The following is a 24,512-nucleotide window of genomic DNA, read 5'->3' on the forward strand; positions in this document are numbered from 1 at the left end:
CCCAGGATGCGAACGGGAAGGTAATCAGGGTCCCTCCCGTCCTGTCTGAAGTCAGACCCAGACCAGGCACCCGTTGGAGAAAACGCAGGCCAGCCAGACCTTTCGCTGTCTGGGTCTGCTCCACGCAGCCCTGGCATGTCCGTCTGGTGTCTCCTGGACAGCGTGGCTTGGTGGCATGCCATTTGGGAGGCTGGCCCCTGGGAGCTGTGTCCACCAGCATTAACGGGGCGGGCAGTCTCAGAAGGATTGCATCTCCACAGCCTGCGGGCAAGGGCTTAGACACAAGCTCAGGACAAGCCCTGGCCGAGAGCGCTGCGGACGCCAGTCCTCACACAACCACCAGAGGGCGCTGTCCAGCTCCAACCCCCTTCTGAAAACCTTCCGTGGCTCCCCATGGCTCTTAGGATACAGGCCAGCTTCATAAACCCGCTTACAAGGCCGTGAATGATCTGGCCGCTGACCTTTCCAACTTCATCTCCATCTCCACGCTCTGTGCTCCAGCAGTGATGGCTTGCTTCCAGTTCCTGGAGAGGACACTTCCTGCATCCACAGGGCTTTTGCCATCACTCTGCCCACTTCTCAGAGGCTCTCCCATTCATCTCAACCTACAGAACCCTAGTCAACATCTTTTAGGTTTTATCTTAAGCATCAGCTCAGCCGCAGAGGGAGGTCTTCCAACCCCCCAATGAGGTTATGTGGCCGTGTTTGGTGCCCTGGTGTCTTGCGCTTCTTGGTAGCCCTTGCCATGGATGCAATTAAATCATTAATTCTGTCGTGGTTCGTTCACTGTGTCCCCAGCTAGACCGTCACTGCGTGAGTTACGGTGTTCCCTGCGGACCCTCAGGCCCACATAACGCCCATATTGCAGTGATAGTAGACGTTAGTGCCGGTCTCCGAATATCTCTGGACCTCATTCTTCCGGGCACCTGGTAGGATTGCGTTTTCCGCCCCCTTGTGGTGGGGACACGTCACTGCCTAGGTGAGAGCCTTTAATCGCCAATGTGACCCCTGCCACAAAGTTGAGATGGCGGCTGCTCCTTTAGCTGGGGTCCCTCAGTCCCTATGACGATGAGAACTCCCCTGCCCCCTGTGAGGAACATGGAGAAGGACCACTCCTGCCATCTGTCACCTGTGACCCACCATCTGCTCGTCACATAGAAATATCTCAAACACACACACATACCCCCTCGACACACTCAGAAACACACAGACACACGAGCATGGACATTCCTACCACCTAGCATAGTGCCCGGCACGCAGTCGGTGCTCAACATGTACCTATTTAGTAAAAGAATAAATCATTAAATGAATAAATGACTAAATCAATTAAGTGTTCACTGTGCGATAGGTGCTGGAGGAAACTCCCAAACACACAGTGTCTGGGGTCAGCGTCCCCACATCACACCCCCGAGGTGAGGCTTTGCGCGCAAGTGCTCCTGGGATGGCGGCCTGGGAGTCGGACGGGACAGGTGCGACTTCAGGCCCAGTCCCGGCCTCAGCCTGATGCAACGTGCAGGAATCCCGCGTGATACACACGGAAATGCTGCAGGAGGGAAAAACATCTTAACGAGCTTGCCCTGAATAGGAAAGGCGAAGGGAAGGGGAATTACCCGGCCGCCTCTGCCAGAATCAGCCAGGGCCCCAGGGGCCTCAGTTTCCCCCTTTATAAGTGCACGATGGGCTGCTGTGAGCCTCAAGCAGGGGGCTCCTACTGTCAGCTGTGACCATCACTCCGCTCGGGCACCCGAGGCTGCCCCGGTACAACTTCCTTCCGGTTGGCGTGGGGGCCTGTCTGCAGCATGAAAATTCACCACATACCCTTCTGACCGAGGCAAGGTGGCATGAAAGCATGATCGAGACCAAGTACCAGCTTCTGGCCAAGCCCATCCTCTGTTCCTGACCCGCCGGCCCCACCCAGGATCTGCCCTGCGGCCCAGCCTCACGGCTCTGCCTCTGGTAAATGAGAGGCGAGGGCCAGCAGCGGGCAGGAAATGGCTTACAGATGGCAGGTGGGCCAAAGGCAGCTAAAACTGAGCCAGATCGGGGGTCATTTAAAGGCTCGGTACGTTGAAAGCCCTGAGCTGGCCTGGCCCAGCCCAGCCACAGCTGAACAAGCAACAGGCAGGCCGGAAACACTGGGCTTTTTCAGGCTGAACAACGGTCTTTTTAAGTGGAAATGTCAATCGGCTTTGAGAAGACGACTCAGCCCTCGGAGAGAGGCCGGGGCTTTCCCTGACCAACGGCCTCGGCTCACACGAGCTGACCCAACGGGGAGACCCACTCCTACGTGGCATTAGGAACTCGGGGGGCCTTGAGGAGACCCCCAAATGGAGTGCAAGAGGCTTTGGCCTAGGAGGAGATGCGATTCCTTCCTTCTCTCCCTGCCCATGAGCCAGTGAATGGATAAACCAAGGGTGGGCTGTCCTGATGGTGGGATATGATTAGGTCATAAAAGAGAAGGAAGCACTGACACAGCTACGACATGAATGAACCTCGAAAACCTTATGCCAAGTGAGAGAAGCCAGACACCATCGGTCACAGAGCATGTGACTCCATTTACACGGGACATCCAGAAGGGATAAACCCATAGATGCAGCAAGTAGGCTGTTGGCTGCCAGGAGCTGGGGGAGACGGAAAGAGGGAGAAACTGGCTAACTGGTGTGGGCTTTTCCTCCGGGGTGAGGGGAAGGCTTTGGAACCGGATGGAGGTGGTGCTTTACAACACTGTGAACGTGTTAAATACCACTGAAGTGATCCCTTTAAAAGCGTTCATTTTATGTAATTTCACCTCAATAAAGTATTTTAGAACCGAAACGAAACCCACCAGAGTGGGCAAGGCTGAACTCCGGCGAGACCAGCTGGAGCTGCTGATCAGAGGAGAAGGGATGTGCGCAGAGGAGGGGCGGGGGGAGCTCGGGACGGGCGGAGATTCCGGAAGGGTGGCGTCCCCTGAACACGGAGGAAAAGGATGAGATGCCCCAGCTTCTGCAGGGCCGGCTTGATGGTGGGAATCACCAGCGTCTGGAGCACAAAGGCCCCTGGAAGCTTCTGGAAGAAGAGCGATGAGCCGTCTGTGTGTTGAGTTCGTGGTGCCTGGGGCCCTCCCGGGGTCAGGGAGCGGGGCTGCTCATGTGAGCTTCTTCCACCAAGTGAGTCAGAGAGAGGGCTGCTAACATCTACCTGGAAAGACAGGCCAGGCTGGAGGCCCCTGGCCTCACGAGGGTCAGGAGGGGAACTTATCCTGCTGTTGATAAACCTTGGAAAGCCAAACAGTCCCTCTAGAAGCCAGGCTGGGTTCATGGACATCTGGAAGCTGTTAGCCTACTTCCAGTCTCCGCCGATGCCCTTGGCGGTGGGAACGCTGTCCTCGGGACGCAGAAGTGGGCCCGAGGAGAGGCCGTCCCCGCAGGAGAGGGGACAGGGGCCAGAGCACAGTGGGAACATCACGCTTGGTGGCCAGAGGGTCAGCAGAGGAGGCAGATCTCACTTGGGTCCTGTCTGATGTGCAGACATGGAGAGGATGGGCAGCTGTTCCGGAACCTTCCATGTGGTGCACCAGGCCTCATCTGAGGCCTTCTCCCCAGACCCCGGCCTTCATTTCCTCGTACGCCCCTAGCCTTCCCCACTAGGGGGGGCCTTCCCTGGGCTGTGGCCTTTGGATGCTCGTCAGCCCCCTTCCCTCCCCACCTGCCCACACCCCTCAGAGCTCATGGCAACATTCCCTGTCTCCCTAAACTGGGTCGGAGCCCAGTATAGGCTCTTGGAGCCCCTGGTGAAACAATGAATCATAGGTCTGTCTCCTGGTTGTCGGCCCAGGCGGGCAGGGGTGTGTCTGGCTGCTGACATCTGTCCATGCCTTGTACACGGTGGAAACTCAGGAAAGGATTTGTTGCATAAACGGATGATCATTGGAAACCCCTGATAAAGGGTTTTTCTCGACTCCATTTGGTCTCTCCTATTGTAAACATGTTCAGAGACATGTGGCTGACAGAATTCCTAACTTTTCTTATACTTGTGATGTTCTGAGGGAAAAGGAAGTAGAAACAAGAAGCAGCTGCTTGTCAATGTTGCAGCGACTGAAAGCTGCAGGGCACACTCTTCACGGCTCTTCAGCTGCTCCTAAACCTGCAGAGGCTTGCGCCCTGCGTGGGCAGAGCTGCCCTTTGGACTGGGTCCGGGAGGTGGGGTCGGGGTGGAGGGCTGAAGGGTCCTGTAGCATTCCAAAGAACTCTTTCCTGAGGTCTTGGGTTCCCACCTGTGCTCTGGGAACTGTGGTACAGGATGCCGCATGCCTAGGTTTTCTTCAGTACAGCCGTGTTGAAAACAGGGGTGTGCATCAAAATGCAGATACCTGGGCTTGGCCAATTCAGGGGGTCTGGTTTGGGACCCTTAGCGTGGAGGGGCTTGAGGAGCTCGGGGTGATGGCATGGCCTGTTGCCTCTCTAGGGACGGCCCCCAAATCCGGAGCCCAGGGATAGGGAACTCCCATGAACTACAGCTCATTCGGACATCCCCTCCCCTCCCCCACCTTGGTGACTTCGCGGGAATGAAGATAACTGGGGACCAGGGTGGCCCTGGTTAGCATTTAGAGAAGCAGAATGGTCTGACTCATCAGCAGCCTCTCCGAAAGCCAGGTCTGGAAAATTTACACAAGGGGAAAAAAAAAAAAAACGCAAACAAACAAACATGAAAAGAGAGGGCAAAAATGTTTTTAAAAGAGGCTGGAACTAATTTGGGGGTTAAACCCAGCTGCCCACACAGATTCATTTCAGCTTTCCCAGTGTTATCCTGTATGATTTATTTCCTGCTAAAGCATTTGACCACTATTGTGTAAACCGTTTCCATTTATCCTGGAAAGGCATCTTTTCCGGCTTTGGGGAGGTCCGACCAGGCCCCAGCTAAATTGGAACAACCAGCACCAGTTTTGATTTGGAAAAAACAGAACCCACAAAAAACCAGAAGAGTAAAATAAATGCTGAGTCCAGAAGGAATCTTCAGACAACCCGGAATGAGTCACCCAGGGCACCTCTGGCCCTTGGAAAGATCTAGGTTTGAGTCCTGCTATGTGTCCTTGGGCAAATGACTTAACCTTTCTGAGCCCCGCTTTCCTCATCTCTACAATGGGGACAGTAGCTGGACCACCTCACAGGGAGGTTGTGAGCATGGCCCATCACAAACACTTAAAAATGGTAGCCGTTACTATGCTTGTAAAACGGAAACATTGTGAACAGTGAAGGACTTTTTCTCCCTACGCATAAGATGTGAGTTCATACTGCAAAGTCTCCAAAGGGAACTGATAGCTCCAGGAATCCACTTTTGGACAGGAGGGTCACTTGTTATGGAGGAAACAGGTGAGGTTCAAGAAAGGCCAAGGGATTCCTTTGCTCAGGCTCACAGTCAGCTGAAGGTGGGGTTCTCTTCTGAATCTAAGCGTCCTTTCATCTGAAAGAAAAGGGACCCTCTTTTTGAAAGAAATGGTTTGCCAACCCCTCACCTGAGTCATTCTTTCATCACCAAGACCAAAGGAAAATCTTACGCCAATGCTGTGAAGCTAGTTAGAGGAAAAAAGAACTTTCCACGAACGGATACGGAAGCAGGATGGAATGCAGGTGTTGGGAAAGGGGCTTCCGGAAATGAGGGAGAGAGGGTTTCTTGTGTGTGCCGGGGTCCGGGGCAGTCTGGAAGGGGGCTTGGATTTTGCCATGAGTGTGTGGATGGGGCCTGCAGGAGGGCAGGGCGGCTCGCCACCTTACACAGCTCCAGAGCAGCTACCATTCTGTGGGTTGCGATGTGAGGGGAACCCCCTGACTTTGGCCCAGGAAGTCTACACTGGCCCACAGCTGCCGGCTGGAACCAAGGGCCCCACAGGTCAGAGCACAGGAAAGGGCCACTTCCATCCGGTAAGTTCATCAGCACATCTGGGCTCCCCGTGGAAAGAGGAAGAGAGAGGCCAGGGGCTGGAGGCCAAGGGAATGATTCAAGGTCAGCACTGCAGAGCCAAGTGAGGGACAGACGGAACAAGTGCAGGCCGGGGCCAGCAGCCCCACACAGCCCCTGGGTTCCCACCAAGCCGGCGGCAGGCCAGGGTCAGCACAGGGATGCTGACCGGGCGTTGGGGAGCCCAGGGGTTCCCGGCAGTGACCCAGGCTGCGGCCGAGGACACAGACCATTCATTCTTGCCTGTGACCTTGGCTGCCTCCTGTCGGGAGGGGCAGGTGACGGGTGGGCAGGGGAGGCGGCCGCGGCAGGGCACTTGGGATGCCCTAAGAGTCTGGGAGGTACCCTGTGTTTCAGCCTTTCAGCTGTGACGTCCATTCTGACTCAAAGCCGGGCTTAGCACAGGCCGGAGGGGCCTCAGGACGGGAACACCCCTGCAAATTCCACGAACCTTGCATGCACGTCAGGGCGACTATAGCTCCACCCCGTATTCTAATGAATATCTATGAATCCCCTCTGCCTTGTGTTTTACGTTGAGTTCTCTGGACGCAGGGCCTGAGACAAGGATTTGGTACAAATAGCCTGTTGGGGAGGTGCTCCCAGGAAGCACAAGTGAGGAGGTGCCGGAGGGAGGCGGGCAGGGGGAAGACGATAAAGAGAGCGGTCCTGAGCGGGCAGCCTGCTGGGGACCCCACGACTTGGGGCGTGGCGCTGAGTTGTCCCATGGGAGGGGCAGGACCTGGGGTTTATATACCAGCCTCGTCCTTCCCTGCTTGAGGGCTGCTCCCTGGATGTTAACTCCTCTGCAAGGTGACCACCTGCCCCGGTCTGCCTGGGGCTGAGGGTTTGCTGGGCTCTGGGGCTTTCACTGCTAAAGCCAGACACGAGTGGGTCACCCTACTCTCTGGCCCTTCTGGGGACCCCTGATGCACCCCGAGCTTGCTCCTGTGGCCAGAGAAAGCCCTTGCTTAGGGCACTGCAGGTAAGAAGCCGTTGGCATGAATCACGATGGCGAGTTCAGAGGGGACACGGGCAGAGGACATGTAGCATTTATCTGCTACACCAGGCCGGTCACCCCCGTAAATCTATGACTGCCACACCTCCCCACATCCTTCCTGCTGTCTTCCCTTACCCACCAGCCACCACACGCCGACCAGCCGCGACGTTCCGCAAACGCTCCCGGCACCTCTGACCTCAGGGCCTTTGCACTGGCTGCTCCCCTTGCCTGGAAATCTTTTCCCCAGACACACCCATAGTAAAATGTAACCTCCATGAGGGAAGTTTGTTAGGTACGATCAGTGCAGTGTTGCTCCCGCAGGCCCTGCTCTTAGACCAGGCCTTCAGTGGCCTCAAGAGGCCTCTTTTTGGAGCCATCCTCTACCAAGCACAGACTTAGCTTCCGCTACCCAATGACGATCATATGTAACCCGGAGAAATTGCGGGCCCCACGGTTGCTCAGCAAGTCCTCAAAGAACCCGTCAGCCTCTGCCCTGCAACTACCAGGGAACTTTGAAAGAGCATTCGAGTGCATCCAATCCAGCGGTCGTTGCAATAGCGCTAGATGCCCCTTTTCTTTCCTCCCTGTTCTCTAACAGAGTGGCCGGTCTCACTGAGCCCCCCAGGCCAGGCTCTGTCTCCCCGACTCCCAGTGTCCGCTCTCACCCAGGCCTCAGCAACCCCAGCGTCCAGCGGGACCACAGCTCCTGGCCCCCACTCACTGAGGAGCCCTCTATCCTCTCTGACTCCAAAACCACAGTCCTCTCGTACTCTGCCTCTTCCTGGAGGATTCCTGATGATTTCTACAAATAAGCAACCTTTTTACAAATAAGTGCTATTCACCGAGGGTTTCTTGTGTGCCGGGCGCTCTGCCCAAGACTCGCTGGCCTACATGACCTTTAAACTTCAGAACCATCCTTCAGAATAAGGGTGGGTGTTATTACGCACCCCTCGCCCCTGCTGCAGGAAGGAAATGGGTGGAGAGGTCCGGTGCTTTGCCAAGGTCACCTTACTGGGAGGCAGAGGAGCGTGGGCTGGACCCCGGCCTGGCCGGGCACAGTCTCCAGCCGCTCCACCGCCTGCAGAGGACCATGTGCTCCGCCAGCCAGAACAGCTTGTCCATGTTTGCTTCCAGAAGGGTGGCCCTCGGGGTCCCCTAAGGCCACGGCTCTCTTCCCATCAGGAAAGAGCTGGCACTGTGGGTCGGCAGCTGGGCGGGGGGCAGAGGGACTCCGTGGCCAGGAGTGATGACTCAGCACGCACACGGCCCGGCCCGAAGGACGGGTTCTTCTCCGCCAGAGGACACGTGACCCCTTGCTCTGGCCGGGCCGGGAGGCTTTGCCGAAACAGCGTCCTGTCAAGGAGCCACACGGGCCGCAGAGGGGCCGTGGGTGGTACCACCCTCGCCCTCTCCCACCGTCTTGGAAACCTGGGAGAAGCTGAGGAGGAGAAGCAGGCTGGCTGGGAGCCCAGAGCTCAGAGACTCAGTTTCTCATCTGTAAAATGGAGCAATAGCCTGTTTCCTGTGCCCAGGTGCCGGGGAAGACCCAGTGAGATGGTGGAAGAGGAAGTATTTTGGAAACTCACTCACTCCCTTAAACACTTCGGTAGAAAGCCTGCGACGGGATGGGCTGGTGAACGGGACATGCAAGGGGGACCGTCCCGTGAGCCCTGCCCTCCAGGTGGCGTCAGTGTGGCCAAGAAGCAAACAGGCCACCAGACCATCATAGATGGGCCTAGGAACCTGAGAGTGCCAGAACATTCCAGAAGGTTCCAACATCAGGAAGGGAGCTGCAGCTGGAAGGATGAGCGGGCAGTTAGCAGCCTGACTCTGGGGAAAGAGCAATCCTGGAGGCATGAGGCAGTCAGAACACGAACTCACCCCAAGCCTCTGGGCCCTCCGATCCCCACTGGAATCGGAAGCTCCTCAAATGACCAGTGAGGATGTGAGGCCCGGGAGGGAGTGACTTGTCCAAGGGCACACAGCTGGCACCTGGTGGAACCTTCCCATGACAGCCTGTGCAAAGGCCCTGGGGTGTGGGGGACTTGGGAGAAGTGATACGTTTGTACTGGGGGTAGGGGCAGGCTCCGAGACCTTAGGGCCACCCCCAGCCCTGACACTGAAGTCGTGAGATGGTGATGGGAAGGTGTGGGGCGATCTGAGCCAGAGGGGAGACTGCGGACAGAGTCCTTCAGGCCCCGTGGGAAGCACACGTGCCAGGAGCCCCATCCATTCCCTGGTGGCTCTCCTCCTCCAGAGTGGGGTGGGGGGAGACTTTCTGGCTGGGGATGTGGGACTCTGCTTGGCCCTATCCTTCTGGACAAACATTTGGAGCAGGGTGGGGACATTTCCTCCTGGAGATAAGGCCAGGGCAGGCCTCCCGGGCAGTTGCCTGCAAGGACAGCTGTAGACACAGGGCCTGGCTCTCTGGGCCTGGAGCTGCTGCAATTCTTCTGCTGATAATTTAGCCCCAAGCCCCCAAAGATCTTAGGGGCTTAACCCACCTCAGGGACTGTATGATGTTTTCAGACAAAATCCAGCTGGAAAGTCTGTAGCCTTTAAAAAAAAACAACAACCCACAATGTGATGGGCTGCCCTACTTTGCTGTGTTATGAAGGGCTGACCTTGAAGGAGAGGCTGCAGGACAGAGCCCTAACTTGGAGATGAAATTGAACTCGGGTACCTTTTCGAAACTTCTTTGCTCAGGGGTCAAGTTGGGAAAAATATCAAAATGTTCACAGGTCACTCTTTCCCTCCCCACCCCTCATTAACAATAAAAAAAATAGCTTTAGGGCGTCTCATGGGCAAAACATGGGCTTTTTTTTTTTTTTTTTTTTTTTTTGCGGTATGCGGGCTTCTCACTGTTGTGGCCTCTCCCGTTGCGGAGCACAGGCTCCGGACGCGCAGGCTCAGCGGCCATGGCTCACGGGCCCAGCCGCTCCGCACCATGTGGGATCCTCCCGGACCGGGGCACGAACCCACGTCCCCTGCATCGGCAGGCGGACTCTCAACCACTGCACCACCAGGGAAGCCCTACATGGGCTTTTTTAAAGGAGCTCTTTTGGGATATAATTCACACGCCACACGATTCACCCTTGGAAAGTACACAATTGGGTGGGTTTTGGCATATTCAGAGTCTTGCAACCATCAATACAATGACTTCTAGAATATTCCATCACCCCTAAAAGAATCCCTGTACTCTTAGCCATCCCCGCCGATCCCCCCACCCCCACCCCAGCCCCAGCAACCACTAATCTGCTCTCTGTCTCTATGGATTTTCTTCTGGACGTTTCATATACATGGAAGTCTACAAGCTGTGGTCTTCCGTGTCTGGTTTCTTTCACCCGAGCATAACGTTTTCAAGGTTCATCCACGTTGCAGCCTGTGTCAGCGCTTCATCCCTTTTTATGGCCAAAATCCTATTCCATTCTGTGGAGGGACCACGTTTTGCTTACCCATACATCCGTTGATGGACATTTGGGTTGTTTCCACTTTTGGGATGCTGTGAGTAGTGCTGCTATGAACGCTCGTGTGCAAGTTTTTTTGTACCTGAGTTTTCATTTCTCTTGGGTGCATAAGTAGAATGGCTGGATCATACAGTATCTCTATAACTTTTTAAGGAGCAGCCGGACTGACTGGGAAACCATAGAGTTTTACAACTTAAACGACCCATTTATTAAAAACTCACTAACACTTGTTGAGCACTTACTCTGGCCAGAGTGTCACATGAACTATCATATTTCGTCCCCACAACAAGCTTATATGGTGTGTACTGTTGTCATCCCCATTGTATAGGGCAGGAGCTGGGGATCAGAGAGGTTGGATCACTGAATAGGGTGGCCCAGCTTCTAAATGTAGAGCAGGGATTTGAACCCAGGTAAGGGGTTCCCCTCCTTCCTGAACACCCCTGATGGGCAGCCTCTATTCTAGTGTCAGGAAAAGGACTGGGCTTCCTTTTTAGCTGTAGACGTTCTCATTTTGGAGAACTGACAACCCGAAGACCACTTTCTACTTCCTCCTCCTGGGAGTGGATTAGGGACTGGGTCACGATGCTGTATGACCATAACTGACCCACTCGTCCTTCACATTAACCACCCACCTGGCCCAGCTCGGGCCGTGTCCTGCCGGGCTGGATCCCTGCTCCAGAACAACATCCTTGCAGCAAACCGGACCAAACTGGGCTTTTCTTCCTCAGAGCAGTATTGACACGTGACTGAACACGAACCAGTGTTACCATCTTGCCTGCTACATTGAAAGCAGTGGTTCTCAACCCTGAGCTGATCAGGATGCCCTGGAGGGATGTTAAAACCCAAATTGCCTAAACAACCTAAGTGTCCATCAACAGATGAATGGATAAAGAAGATGTATGTATCCACAATGGAATACTACTCAGCCATGAAAAAGAACAGGATAATGCCATTTGCAGCAACATGGATGGACCTAGAGATTATCATACTAAGTGAAATAAGTCAGAAAGAGAAAGACAAATATCATATGATATCACTTATATGTGGAATCTAAACTATGACACAGGGAATTCCCTGGTGGTCCAGCAATTAAGAATCTACACTCCCAATGCAGGGGGCCCGGGTTTGATCCCTGGTCAGGGAACTAGATCCCGCATGCCGCAACTAAAGATCCTGCGTGCTGCAACTAAAAAAAAAAAAAAAAAAATGACACAAATGAACTTATCTATGAAACAGACACAGATATAGAGAAAACACCTGTGGTTGCCAAGGGGGAGGGGGTATGGGGGAGGGATAAATTGGGAATTTGGGATTAGCAGATACAAACTACTATATATAGAATGGATAGGGCTTCCCTGGTGGCGCAGTGGTTAAGAATCCACCTGACAATGCAGGGGACACAGGTTCGAGCCCTGGTCCGGGAAGATTCCCACATGCTGCAGAGCAACTAAGCCCACAACTACCGAGCCTGCGCTCTAGAGCCCATGAGGCACATCTACTGAGCCCGTGTGCCACAATTTCTGAAGCCCGTGCGCCTGGAGGCTGTGCTCCACAACAACAGAAGACACCGCAATTAGAAGCCCGCGCACCGCAACGAAGGGTAGCCCCCACTCGCCTCAACTAGAGAAAGCCCGTGTGCAGCAACAAAGACCCAACCCTGCCAAAAATAAATAAATAAAATAAAATAAAAATGAATAAAATCTATCTTAATAAAAAAAAGAATGGATAAACAAGATCCTACTGTAGAGCACAGGGAACTATATTCAATATCCTATGATAAACCACAATCGGAAAAAATAATGAAAAAGAACATATATACGTATAACTGAGTCACTTTGCTGTACAGCAGAAATTAACAAACACTGTAAATCAACTATACTTCAATAAAATAAACAAATAAGTAAAACAAAAACAAATTGCTGGGCCTAACCTCAGAGAATCTGATGCTGTGGGTCTGGGGTGGGACCTGAGAGTCTGCATTTCCAGCGAGCTTCCAGGTGAGGCTGACTCTGCTGGTCTGAGGCAATAGGAAGTCAGCAATATTAGGGCTGGTCCGTATGACTTGAATAAGGTGTAATGTGCTGCTTTCTCTAGTTGGGCAAAACTGCATGTGAGGAATGAGGTTCCTGATTCATTTGGGACCATTCTGGACCTCCCCCTGGGGGATGCTTGGAGAGAACGTGGATTCACTTGGAAGGAAGAAGAGGGGCTGCCTAGACGGGGTGGGCAGGAGTTTCACAACTTATCAAAGTACCAATTCAGACCCCTCCCTTTGTATTTGTAAACTGATCCCTGGTGCTCTGCTGCCCCCTAGTGGTGGGCAATTCTGTACCGCCTCCTTTGGGAGGTGCCCCTTGTAGGTGGGGGTGCCTGCTCCCCCGACCCCAAGGCCAGGGTCCTGGTACTTGCTCTTTCTTGGGAACTGATCTGCTGTCAGTCATTTACACTTTAGTAAGAGTCAGTTCAAGTCCTTGAGCTCCGTTCCCGGGCAGACTGCCACTTAAATCCCAAAGCTTATGCTGGAGGACAGGAAGGATTCCCCACTGGCTTTAAGTTTCATGCAACAGAGAATAAAGGGAAGGGTCCTTCCAAGAACCTTGCAGAGCAGCTGCCTCCTCTGACCTGGGAAGGTGGGAGAACCTGGCCGAGGCCCTGTTTCCCAGCTCTGGGCACTCCAACCTGGAAGGGCGGGTGTGCACTTTACATCTGCCTCGTGAGATGCTCACCTCTGATTCTGGGCGCCTGCCCTGTGCTTAGCATTATTGCTGCATCTTACAGCAGCCCTCCAAGGTCACGGTTACTAGCAGGGGCTCAGATAGGCTCAGAGGCTTGCTACCTTCATAACCGGAAAGCCAAGTGTCTGGAAGACATCTGAGTGGGCAGGCCAGTGGGTGGTTGGCCCTGGAACTCTTATGGACCTGGAACTCAGGGAGGCAAAAGCTGAAGGGGGATGTAGGGTGACCTGCACGTTAATGGCACTTAAAGCTTTTCAGGAGGGTCGGTCCAAGGAGGAGGGAAGAGGCCCAGGGTCAGGCGTCAGAGGGGAAGGAAAGGAGCTGGCAGGAGACGCCAGGAGGGAGGGGAACGGGGCGGGGGGTGAGGACTGTAGGTGTTGACAGGCAGATGCCAGCTGGAAATGTGCGGTCTCAGAAAAATCTGTCGTATGATCAGCCACTTTGCTGGCTGTAGGGCAAAGCCTGACTGCTTTGAAGAGGGGCCAGGGACCCAGCCTGCGGCTCTGTTCCTGGGGTGGAACTGAACTCAGGCACCTTCCCCGTCCTTCTGTTTGAAGTCCAATTTGGAGGGATGCGGCCACAAGCCAAAGAAAGTCTGGGGCCACCAGCAGCTGGAAGGATCTTCCCCTAGAGCCTTCCGAGGGAGGTGACCCTGCCAACACCTTGATTTCTGGATTTCTGGTCTCCAGACTGGGAAAATATATATCTGGGTTTCTTTTGTTTTTGGTTTTAATTAATTTATTTTTGGCTGTGTTGGGTCTTCGTTGCTGCGTGCGGGCTTTCGCTAGTTGCAGCAAGCGGGGACCACTCTTCACTGCGGTGCGCGGGCTTCTCGTTGCAGTGGCTTCTCGTTGTGGAGCATGGGCCCTAGGCACGCGGGCCTCAGTAGTTGTGGCACACAGGCTCAGCAGTTGTGGCTCGCGGGCTCTAGAGCGCAGGCTCAGTAGTTGTGGTGCACGGGCTTAGATGCTCTGCAGCATGTGGGATCTTCCCGGACCGGGGCTCGAACTCATGCCCCCTGCAGTGGCAGGCGGATTCTTAACCACTGCACCATCAGGGAAGCCCCATGTCTGTTGTTTTAAGTCACTCAGTTTAGGTATTTTGTTATGGCAGCCCTAGGAAATTAATATAATAAATATCGAAATATCTGTATACATATATAGATATAAAATAGATAGCCTCCCTTGCCTATATATATCATATATTGTACAAAATGAGAGTATACCGGCTGTGTCAGTGTTTTTCGATGTGTGGTCTGAGGAACCCCTGCATTGCCTGGGGACCTCATCAAAAGTGAAGATCCCCGGACCCCTCCCACACCTACAGGACAAGGCTCTCTGGGTGCAGCCCCCAAATGGGCATTTTAAGCCAGCTTCCCAGGTGATTCTGAAGGACCCGGAGGCCTGGAACTCCAGTGGTCCCCTGGATGTGGCCGTGAGGGTGACTTGAGGGCAGGTGGGAGGAGATTCGTCACTGAGGGCCCCGGAAAGCAGAACAGGAGGGACAAGGACAGAGTGTTCTGCTGAGGGGAGGTGGCTGGCGTGCCTTCCGCGACGCTGGTGTGTGCTGGGGCCAGATGTCTGGGGTCACAGGGACCCAGCTCTTCCCCGTTGCAGCTGCCTGTGGGAGGAGCCAGGAGCACAAGGCCTGCTTGACGCGCTCCCTCTGCACGCCTGGCCTTCCCAGACACTTCAGCAGCTGCTGCATGTCAGGATCTTCCAGGAATTCCAGGGCCCAGGAAAGAGGCCGGGGCTGACATCCCAGAAGCAGCTGGTGGGATGGGCCACAGGCCCATCTGCAAGTTTCCGGGCCTCAGGGAACACTTATGTAAGCAGTTCAGAGGGGACGTTTGGACGGTGGATTAGCTCGGGGGCTGAGGACAAAGGAGCAGCCCACACGCCGCGCCGAGGGTCAGGGCAGCCCCTCCCCCTCCCATCCAGTCCGTGTAACGAGGACCATCCCTTATCCTCAAGTGGGAGCCAGGGAACCCGGGAGAAGCCCTTAGCCCAGCCCTGGGAAGAGACCGTCCTTTATCCCGCATGACCCCCGCGTCCTCCACGCTGCCGGGGGAGGAAGGGCGGGTGCACATGTGTAAGCTCTCCTTTCGCTTCATCACTCAGTTGCCGGAGGGCTTGGCACGCGGTCGGCGTTCGCTAGAGTTTGCTGAGTGAATGCACGGACGCATGGACCATGTTTCTGCCCGGGAGGTGGGATCTGGGCCGAGCAGGACTTCTCAGAGTGGGGTGCCCGGCCAGCGGCATCAGCATCCCCTGAGAACTTAGTAGAAATGCAGGTTCCTAGGCCCCACCCAGACCTCTTGAATCAGAAAGCCGATGGGTGGGTGATAAGCTATATAACCTTTGTGGGTCCTGCTGCCTCCCCGACGGAGAGAACTACTGTGTAGCGTGGTGACGGTCAACCCTGGCTGAGTGCTGGCATCACCTTGGGAGCCTACGGCACGAAACCGGCACCAGGCTCCCCGCAGGCCGGCAGATCAGAGTCCCTGGCACGGGGCGGGGCCTTAGCTGCGTCCCGTGATTCTCTTGGGCAGCCGGATTGCGAACACACACCGGGCCTGGGAAGTGACACGGGTTTGGGTGCAAATCCTGGCCCTGCCTCTTAACAGCTGGGAGACTTTGGGGAAATCAGTTTCTTCATCTACAAACAGAGGACAGTAGTAGCAGAACCCTTCTCATAGGTGCCACGGAGAGTAAGGTGTTCATTTCTGTCTCGTGCTCCCAGCAGCGTCTGGGACAGAGCGACTAGTAAGCGGGAGTTGCTATTATTGATGGTAGTAGTATGACGATGCTTACTATTCCTCCTGCTATATTATTACTACCATGATTACGATCACTACTGTTACTACTGCTACTATGACTCCTGCCATCACTATTAATACTATTACGACCATCATTACCACTGCTATGACTATGGTTACTCTTGCTACCAGTATTCATACTATCATCACTGTTATGACCACCACTGCTATTACTACCATTACTAGCATTGTTATCATTGCCACGATTAATACTATTACCATTATTACTACAATCAGTAGTACACTGCTATTGCTACAGCTTCTATCATTACTGCTGTTAGTATTATTACTAGTAGTATTATTGCTACGATGACTCTTACCACTGCTGCTTTTTGTCAAGGCGGAAGAACGCTGTCTTCCAAAGTTCTTTAAGGAGGGACAGTCACCTCTCATGCAGGCTCAGTTCTGGACTCTCGGATCAGGAACGCAACTAAAAGTCCAACCCTTTGCAGAACCAAAGGGGTCAAGGTCTTCCCGGGCCTCCAGTGCTACAGCACCTGGCTGCACCCACGGTGGGGGAAAGCCCTTTGGCAATCACTGGCTGGAGGCCGCAGAGGCCTGGAGCACGGCCTCCTTCCCCTGCATTTGCATTTGGGGGGTTCATCTCCCCGGAATGGGGCCGCGATCTTCCCCAGACGGTCGGCAGGGTCCCCCTGTGCCAGACTCAGTCCTTCAGACTCACGTTTTAAAACGTTTCAACCTTTTGTCCTTCCTGAGCAAACAGATGGGATTTACGGGGGAGGTTGCTTCCGAGTGGCTCTTCCCCACCCAAATTCTATCTTCTCGGGGTCAGGCGGGAAAGACAACAGTGCACCTCTCCACGTTTTTGAAGCCAGGGAAGGGAACACCTCACTTTTTTAGAAAGGCCCAAGTACCGCAGGAAGATGTCAAGCACTTGGGGTGTGGTGTGCTTTGCACGTTTCTTTGGGAGAGCAAGGGAGAAAATGTGACACTGAACTCAAAAAAGAAAACTCTTTTAGAATTCAGGATACAATCCACACACCTGGATTTAACAAATGGAGCAAAAATTTCTTGCAGAGATGGTGAGGACAGAGCCTGGCTGGCAGCTCCTGGTGGAAATGGGTGAGGTTAAACTATGGAGTCCCAACTATGGGACTTTTCTCTCCCTGCTCTGAGCAGCCAGACTTACTCTCTGGAAAAAACTGAAAAACGACCTCCATCAGAGGCAAGGATTGTCCTAGAATTGATCGAATGCATATCGATTTTCACTTGTGGTTTTCCCTAATTATTGTATTAGTACATGGTCATTAGCGATCATTTGGGAAACAGAAGAAGGTAGAAAGAGGAGAATCCCGTGTTCAGAGAGAACCTCTGTTGATCTTTGGTGAATTTCCTTTCAGTCTTTTTTTTGTACATTTTAAAACAAGGATATTGTACTGCAGATTATGTTTTGTATTTTTTAAATTTACCACGACAAAGATTTTTCTTTCCCCCTCCCACCTGAGTTACCTGGCCAGGCAGACACCACCTGGACCAGTTTCTCTAAGCCAGTCACCTGGAGGTGACTGTGACCCTGCCTTCTCCCGCTGCCCAAAGCCAATGAACCCCCAAGTCCTGTCAGGGTGGCCCCCTCAGTATCTCTCAACCCACCCACTTCTCTCCATTCCCTTGGCCACGCCGCCCAGAAGTGGAGGGAAGCACTTTAGAAATATTTGGCTGTGGGCCTCTCACCAAGGCTGGGCTAAGGTCTCCTCCCGGGTTCCCTGGCTCCCACTCTGAACTCCAACCATCTATTCTCCACACTGTAGCCAGAACACACTTCCAAAATGCAAATGTGATCATATCCCCCGCCCTGATTAAAACCTCAATTGCCGTAGCCCACTGCTCCTAGGATACAGACCGGATTCCTCCTCCAGGAAGCCTCCCTGACTGCACACACGAACGCGCCCACTTCATGGCACCGCCCGCCCCCGACTGCCATTCTCGAGGGTGTTGGCGGGTCCACTGCCCAGCATCCCTGAATCACGGCACCTTTGGGAACCACTCCATCGGCGGTGCTCAGCGAAGAGCAAGCTCTCTGAGAACGCATCTGTGGATGAACGAGCGCCATCCATAAACAGTGTTGGAGCAGCCTTATTATTCACACTGCGATTCCTTAAGTGTTGCCTTCTTGCCGGAAGTTAGGATACGTGGTCACGCGGTGTGGGGCATCTCTACACAGCCACAAAATTTTGGCATTGCCATCTTAAATGCTGAGGATGGTGTGATCACTCCAATTTCATCTGGTTCTCAGTCTATAGACTTTCTGGGGAAATAGCTCGGCAAAAAAGTGGAGACTAGAGACAGTGGTCCCTGAAAACCCTGTTAGTTACCTGCATCCTTACCTCCCAGGCATGGAAGCAGCGGCCCCAACCTGGGATGTCCCCTCTCCTGGGGTCAGGAGATGCAGTTGTCCTGTGACCATTATACTAATCACTGAAGACCACTGTCAAAGAGAGAGCCTCCTGGGGCCATTCTGAAAGGCAGCTGCCCAGGTGAGCTGAGGCCACACAGGTCCAGCCCAAATGAAAACACTGTTGGAATCTTCCCAGGGGCCAGCTTCTGAACTGTCTCTCCTCGACTATACTTTGGGGTGAGGTCCCCAAGCCCCTGGGGCCCATGTAGCAATGACACAGGAAGAGGCTACTAAGGGGTGAGACGTGGAACCTGAGGTTTGCTGGCACCCATGCCTGCTGACACTTTAGGGTTTTCCCAAGGTCCCCTAAGGTTTGCCATCGCTGTTCTTTTGGTTAAAATAATAATTCTCTTCCAAAGGGGCAGGTGGTGAGGTTTGTGACTCTTGCTCTTGGCAAAGAAACAAGGGGAAAAACAAACCCACACAGTCTGGAAGGAAAGGAGCTGGCCAAACAGTGAGATTTGGACGCAGTTCCTTAGCATCTGGGCCACGAATGGAGAAAATGAAGTGTTTCAGCCTCAAAATCATCGTCATTCTGATCAACATTGCCGCCATCGTCATAAAGTTTTTCCAGCCCTGAGCCAAGGCTGTGGGCACTATTACTGTCTGTATTTTAGGGACAGGAAGGTGGAGGTTTAGACTCAAGATGTCAGGGCTCCTGAGTGGCAGGGCTGGGCCTGCCCCGCACGCAGATTCCTTACCTGGGCATCCTTGTCTGCGGTGTTCCCCTGCTTCCCGGACATCCAGGCAGCTCCGGCAGGGAGACGGCTGAGAAGCTGAAAGATCAGGTTGAGTGGGGACCTTGGGCCCAATTTTCCCATTGGTGTGATCACTCCAATTTCATTATCAGGGGGAAGAAATCTGGCTTTTATAGAAATTCTTATAGAATTTCTGGGGAAATAGCTCAGCAAAAAGTAGACACTAGAGACAGTGGTTCCTGAAAATCCTGTTAGCTGTCTGCATGCTTGGCTCCTGGGGATGGAAGGGGTGGCCCCTCTCCTGGAGTGGGTTCTGGTCTCCCCATAGATGTCACCCCTCTTGCTCTTAGGAGGGTGTGGCATTGCTCCAGTGTGGATCCCAAGGCCACCACGTCCTAGCCACAGCACCTCGGGCAAGTTAATTACACGCCTAGAGCCTCAGTTTTCCCACCTGTAAAATGGGCTCAGGGTACCTAACTCACAGATCTGCCGGGAAGCATTTTGCCCCCTCTCCTTTGGGCCTTGGTGTAAATTATTTCCACCTGGAAGCCTTTCCGCTCCCACCCTGCTCAGGACAAGTAGGTTCCCGGAGCACCTCTCCTTGGACCCTCCTCACCCTTGAAATTCCTGTCCTGTGTCTGTTGCTTCCCTGAGGGCGAGGGCGGGGGCGGGGTCTGCCTCGTTGACCCCGGAACCACCAGGGTCAGCTCCAGTGCCTGGCACACAGTGGGTGCTTTTGGCATCTCTGGAGCTGGGAGGGAGAGGCGAGGATGTCCAGGGAAGCCGGGGCCTCTCAAACAATCCGAGCAATGGGCCACCCCCCTGAACGTGGTAATCTGCGGCAGCCACTGGGGGACTGAGCGTGCACAGGTGTGTTTCAGTGTCGGTGGATGTCGAGAATCTTAAAGACAGGTGCCGGGCCGCGCTGCGACATCACAGATTTGGGGCTACTTCCTTTTTTTTGGTTGTTATTTTCTGTAACTTTTTATTTTGGTATAATTACAACAGAAAAGTTGCAATAATAGAGGGGATTCCCGTGTACCTTCACCCAGATTCATTTACATGTTACATTCTTTCCCTATATACGTTTTCATGTAAATATAATAAATACGTAAGTTGCAAACATCAGCCACTTTTCTCCCTGAACACTCTGGTGTGTGTTTCCTAAGAACACGACTTTCTATTACCTAAATACAATAAAATGACCCAGGAAATTTAGCATCTTACCAGAGTATAATACAGCCGAACCTCAGAGATGTTGCTGGCTCGATTCCAGACCACTGCAATAAAGCAAATATTGCAATAAATCTCCTGAATTTTTTGTTTTTTTTTTTTTTTTCAGTACGCGGGCTTCTCACTGCTGTGGCCTAGGCTCTAGAGCGCAGGCTCAGTAGTTGTGGCGTGCGGGCTTAGCTGCTCCGTGGCATGTGGGATCTTCCCGGACCAGGGCTCGAACCTGTGTCCCCTGCACTGGCAGGTGGATTCTTAGCCACTGTGCCACCAGGGAAGCCCCCAGCCTCCACTTCTAATTCTAGTTCTCTTGCTGTTTCTACCACATCTGCAGTTCTTTCCTCCACTAAATCCTGAACCCCTGAAAGCTGTCCATGAGGGCTGGAATCGACTTCTTCCAAACTCCGGTCAATATTTGGACCTCTTCCCATGAACCATGAATGTTCTTCATGGCTGTTTCCTCCACAGTGATCATCTCTTGCTCAGTGCAGCCACCTTCATGGATGACCTGAGCCGCAGCTTCCCCCTCAGCACCTGCGGCTTCACCTGGCACTTCCGTGCTACGGAGGCAGCTTCTGTCCTTCAACCTCATGAACCGACCTCTGTTTCAGACTTTCCTCCTGCAGCTCCCTGCCCTCTCTCAGCCTTCGCGGAACTGGAGAGAGGTGGGGCCTTGCTCCGGATTAGGCTGTAGCTTCAGGGAATGTGGCTGGTTTCATCTTCTATCCAGACCACTCAGACTTTCTCCATATCGGCAGTAAGGCTGTTTCACTTTCTTACCATCCGTGTGTTCACTGGAGCAGCATTTTAATTTCCTTCAGGAACTTTCTTTTGCATTCACAACTTGGCTGACAGTTTGGCAAGAGAGGCCTCGATTTGGGCCTGTCTTGGCTTCTAACAAGCCTTCCTCACGAAGCTTCATCGTTTCTAGCTTTTGCTTTAAAGTGAGAGACGTACGACTCTTCCTGAAACACGGAGAGGTTGTTGCAGGGTTATTAGTTGGCCTAATTTCAATATTGCTGTGTCTCGGAATAGGGAGGCCCGAGGAGAGGGACAGAGGGCGGAACGGCTGGTCTCTGGATTGGTCAGAACGCACACGATATTTATGGATTAAGTCTGCCTTCTAACATGGGTGTGGTTCGTGGCGCCCCAAACAATTACAAGAGTCACCTTAAGATCACTGATCCCAGATACCCACAACAAATATAACAACAACGGAAAAGTTGGAAAGACTGTGAGAATCACCAAAATGTGACACAGAAACAGGAAGTGAGCAAATGCTGTTGGAAAAACGGCGCTGGTACACTTGCTAGACACGGGGTCGCCACGAACCAGCAATTTGTAAAAAACACAGTATCCACGAAGTGCAGTAAAGTGCAATACACCAAGGTTGGCCTGTACTATTAGGGCATCATAGTATATTTTGTGTACTCTAACATGTCACAATACTACTGTGTAAGCCACAGCTCACTCTCAAGGTCAGCCCAGCGAAGCCTCTAAGAAGCCTTTATTTCCCGGGTCCAGGACCCACGTGTGTGTAGTTACCCCGTTCCTTTGTCTCCTCCGATTTGGAATGGTTTCCTGGACCGTCTTTCTTTCTCGACTTGCTTTTAAGACTGTCCTTCTTGGACTTCCCTGGTGGCACAGTGGTTAAGAATCCACCTGCCAATGCAGGGGACTCGGATTCGAGCCCTGGTCTGGGAAGATGCCACATGCCGCGGAGCAGCTAAGCCCGTGCACCACAACTACTGAGCCTGCATGCCGCAACTACTGAAGCCCGTGTGCCACAACTGCTGAGCCCGTACGCCTAGAACCCGTGTTCCACAACAAGAGAAGCCAACACAATGAGAAGCCCACGCACTGCAACGAACAGTAGCCTCCGCTCGCCGCAACTAGAGAAAGCCCGTGCACAGCAACGAAGACCCAACACAGCCAAAAAACTATATAAATAGATGAATAAATTTATAACAACAACAACAAGAAGAGTGCCCTTCTTGTTTTGACACATGAGTTGGGAACTCTGAAAGCCATTCAGAGCCAAGTTTGGAGAATTAAGTGTGTTACGAGACTGATGCCCACCTTTCTGGTCACATCCTGTCACGTGGCCCTGAAATGTGGCTGTGAGCGACCCTGGGTCAGGGATTCCCTCTTAGGGTGGCGTGGCCTAGCGGTCAGGAGCAGGCAGTTTAACCCAACTGCTCGGGCTCAAATCCTGGCTCTGTTCCTCCCAGCCTGTGTGACCTTGGGTAAGTCACCTACCCTCTCTGTGCCTCAGTTTCCTCATCGGTGAAATGGAGATAATACTGGTAGCTACCACATGAGGCTGTTTTGAGGACTGAGAAGTTAATATTTGTAAAGAGCTGAGAACAGTGCCTGGCTCGGGTGAAATGGGGAGGATTTTTGGAATACGGTGGCTGTCTGGTTTCAACCATACAATCTTAAAGATGCAGTGTGTGTCACATTAATTCTGGGTACAGTGGCTCGGTCTTATGAAAGTATTCGTGCTCCCCGCTGTTCCTTTACCCTGGACTCTCCCTTTACACACACACACACACACACACACACACACACACACACACACACACACACACACACACACACACACACGAGGAAACACAAGACCTCCTTTTCTCCGTTCATTTTCTAAGCTCAGAACACCAGGAGGGAAGGACATTCAAACTGTCACCTGAAGCTCCCAGCCTCCAATCCACTGCCTTCCGAGACTCTGGCTGGAAAAGGATTGGTCGCCACTCCCCAGGCAACTCAGCAGGAGTATTATTCCCCTTCACTGTTTTCACTATTTTATCTAGAATCACTGAATGAGGCGGGCAGGGTGAACGTGGGGAAGGGGGCCTTGCAGAAACAAATCCTCTTCTTGTAGGGCTGGGGAAGCAGCCTGCGGATCCAGCTCACAGGTTTCCTGCACAGGGAAATCGAAGTCTCCCCCTTCCATCCGTGTGGGCTTGGGTTACAACCACACACGTCCTCACCTACAGCCCAGGGCTCCTGACACCGGAAAACAGGGCCAGGCTCCCGTGGGCTTCTGCTGGTCTAGTCTGGTCAGTTTCATGTTCATTCACTCACTCGTTTGTTCATCCATGAGTTGCTGGTGTGAGCACTCTTGGTTGCTCAGCTATTTTTATAACCATTCACTTCTTATTGTGATACAATCAGACACATTTGCAGGGCTTCCTTTGTTACTGTATTATTCATCAGCCTTTATTAAATAGTCCAGGTGTTGTTTTAAACACCTTACTCACACTATCTCATCGACTCCTCGTGACCGCTCTATGAGATAGGTACTATTATTGGGCCCCTTGTACAGATAAGGAAATGGAAGCACAGAGAAGTTAAGGAATTTGCCCAAGATCACACAGCCAGAAGGGACCCCACAGGGACTCTAACCCGGGGGCTCCTCATTCTTTAGTTATACTCCCTTGCTTGATGATACCAGAGATGAAAAAGATTTTTGAGACGGTGAGAGAAGCTGATGGGCACGTGGTTTGAGGATGAAGCCCAGCTCAGGCCTATGAGCTGTGGAACAAGTATCCAAGGCGGGTGGGTCTCCCACTGGGGCTCAGAGAGGGACCTCAAAGACCGCCTACACTCAGCAAGTGGAGCGGACCTGGGATCCAGCGCAGGTGTGAGGTGCTGGCTGTGCACCTGGGTGCTGTGTGCCCCGGCGTAGCGGCCAAGGTCACAGAGGGGCAGCTGGGTCTACGGGAAGGTTCGGCTAGCATCTGGCTCTGCCTCTTGTCTGCATGACTTTGGCCCAACGATTGAACTCGGGCCTCTGACAAGTGGGCAAAATAACAATTCTTATGTCATGGGGCTGACGTGAAGACAAGATAGAGCATTTGAGCACGCTCAGCTCAACAAGGAGTAGGAAAGAGGGCCCTTCACTTGGACATTGCACTGTAGTTGTTACCTTGAAGCCAGCCAAGGGAAAGCTCCGCAAAGGCAGGAGTGGAGGGGGTGGCAGTGTGGTTTGAATTAAGCTGTTTATGTGCACCCTCGTCCAGTGACAAATGGCTGTAGTGACGGAGCAGCGTGGTTTCAATTTTCCATCTGGGATCAGACGTCTCGTGGCTCTGCCAGCCTTGTCCGGAAGTGGGCAGGTCGTCCTAGCAGCCCTGGGAAGGGGGGAAGGGGGGTCTTGGTCCTCCCGCCTGCTCCAGGCCTGGCCTGCCCGCGCCACCAGACCAGCCGGCGGG

General features: G+C 53.2%; 1 protein-coding gene across 1 annotated transcript in view; it reads right to left on the minus strand.

Annotated features, from left to right (window-relative positions):
* Positions 1-4,900: 4,900 nt before the first annotated feature.
* CRISPLD2 (cysteine rich secretory protein LCCL domain containing 2) overlaps positions 4,901-24,512 on the minus strand; it is a 96,305-nt gene continuing 76,693 nt past the window's right edge. The window contains exons 16-19 of the transcript XR_004523387.2: positions 24,227-24,431; positions 20,296-20,348; positions 19,072-19,146; positions 4,901-5,442 (exon numbers count right to left, since the gene is read on the minus strand). The gene's annotated coding sequence lies outside the window, so the exon portion shown is untranslated. The remainder of the gene's footprint in view (positions 5,443-19,071; positions 19,147-20,295; positions 20,349-24,226; positions 24,432-24,512) is intronic.

This window comes from Tursiops truncatus, chromosome 19 (genome assembly GCF_011762595.2).
Source record: "Tursiops truncatus isolate mTurTru1 chromosome 19, mTurTru1.mat.Y, whole genome shotgun sequence".
NCBI lineage: Eukaryota > Metazoa > Chordata > Mammalia > Artiodactyla > Delphinidae > Tursiops > Tursiops truncatus.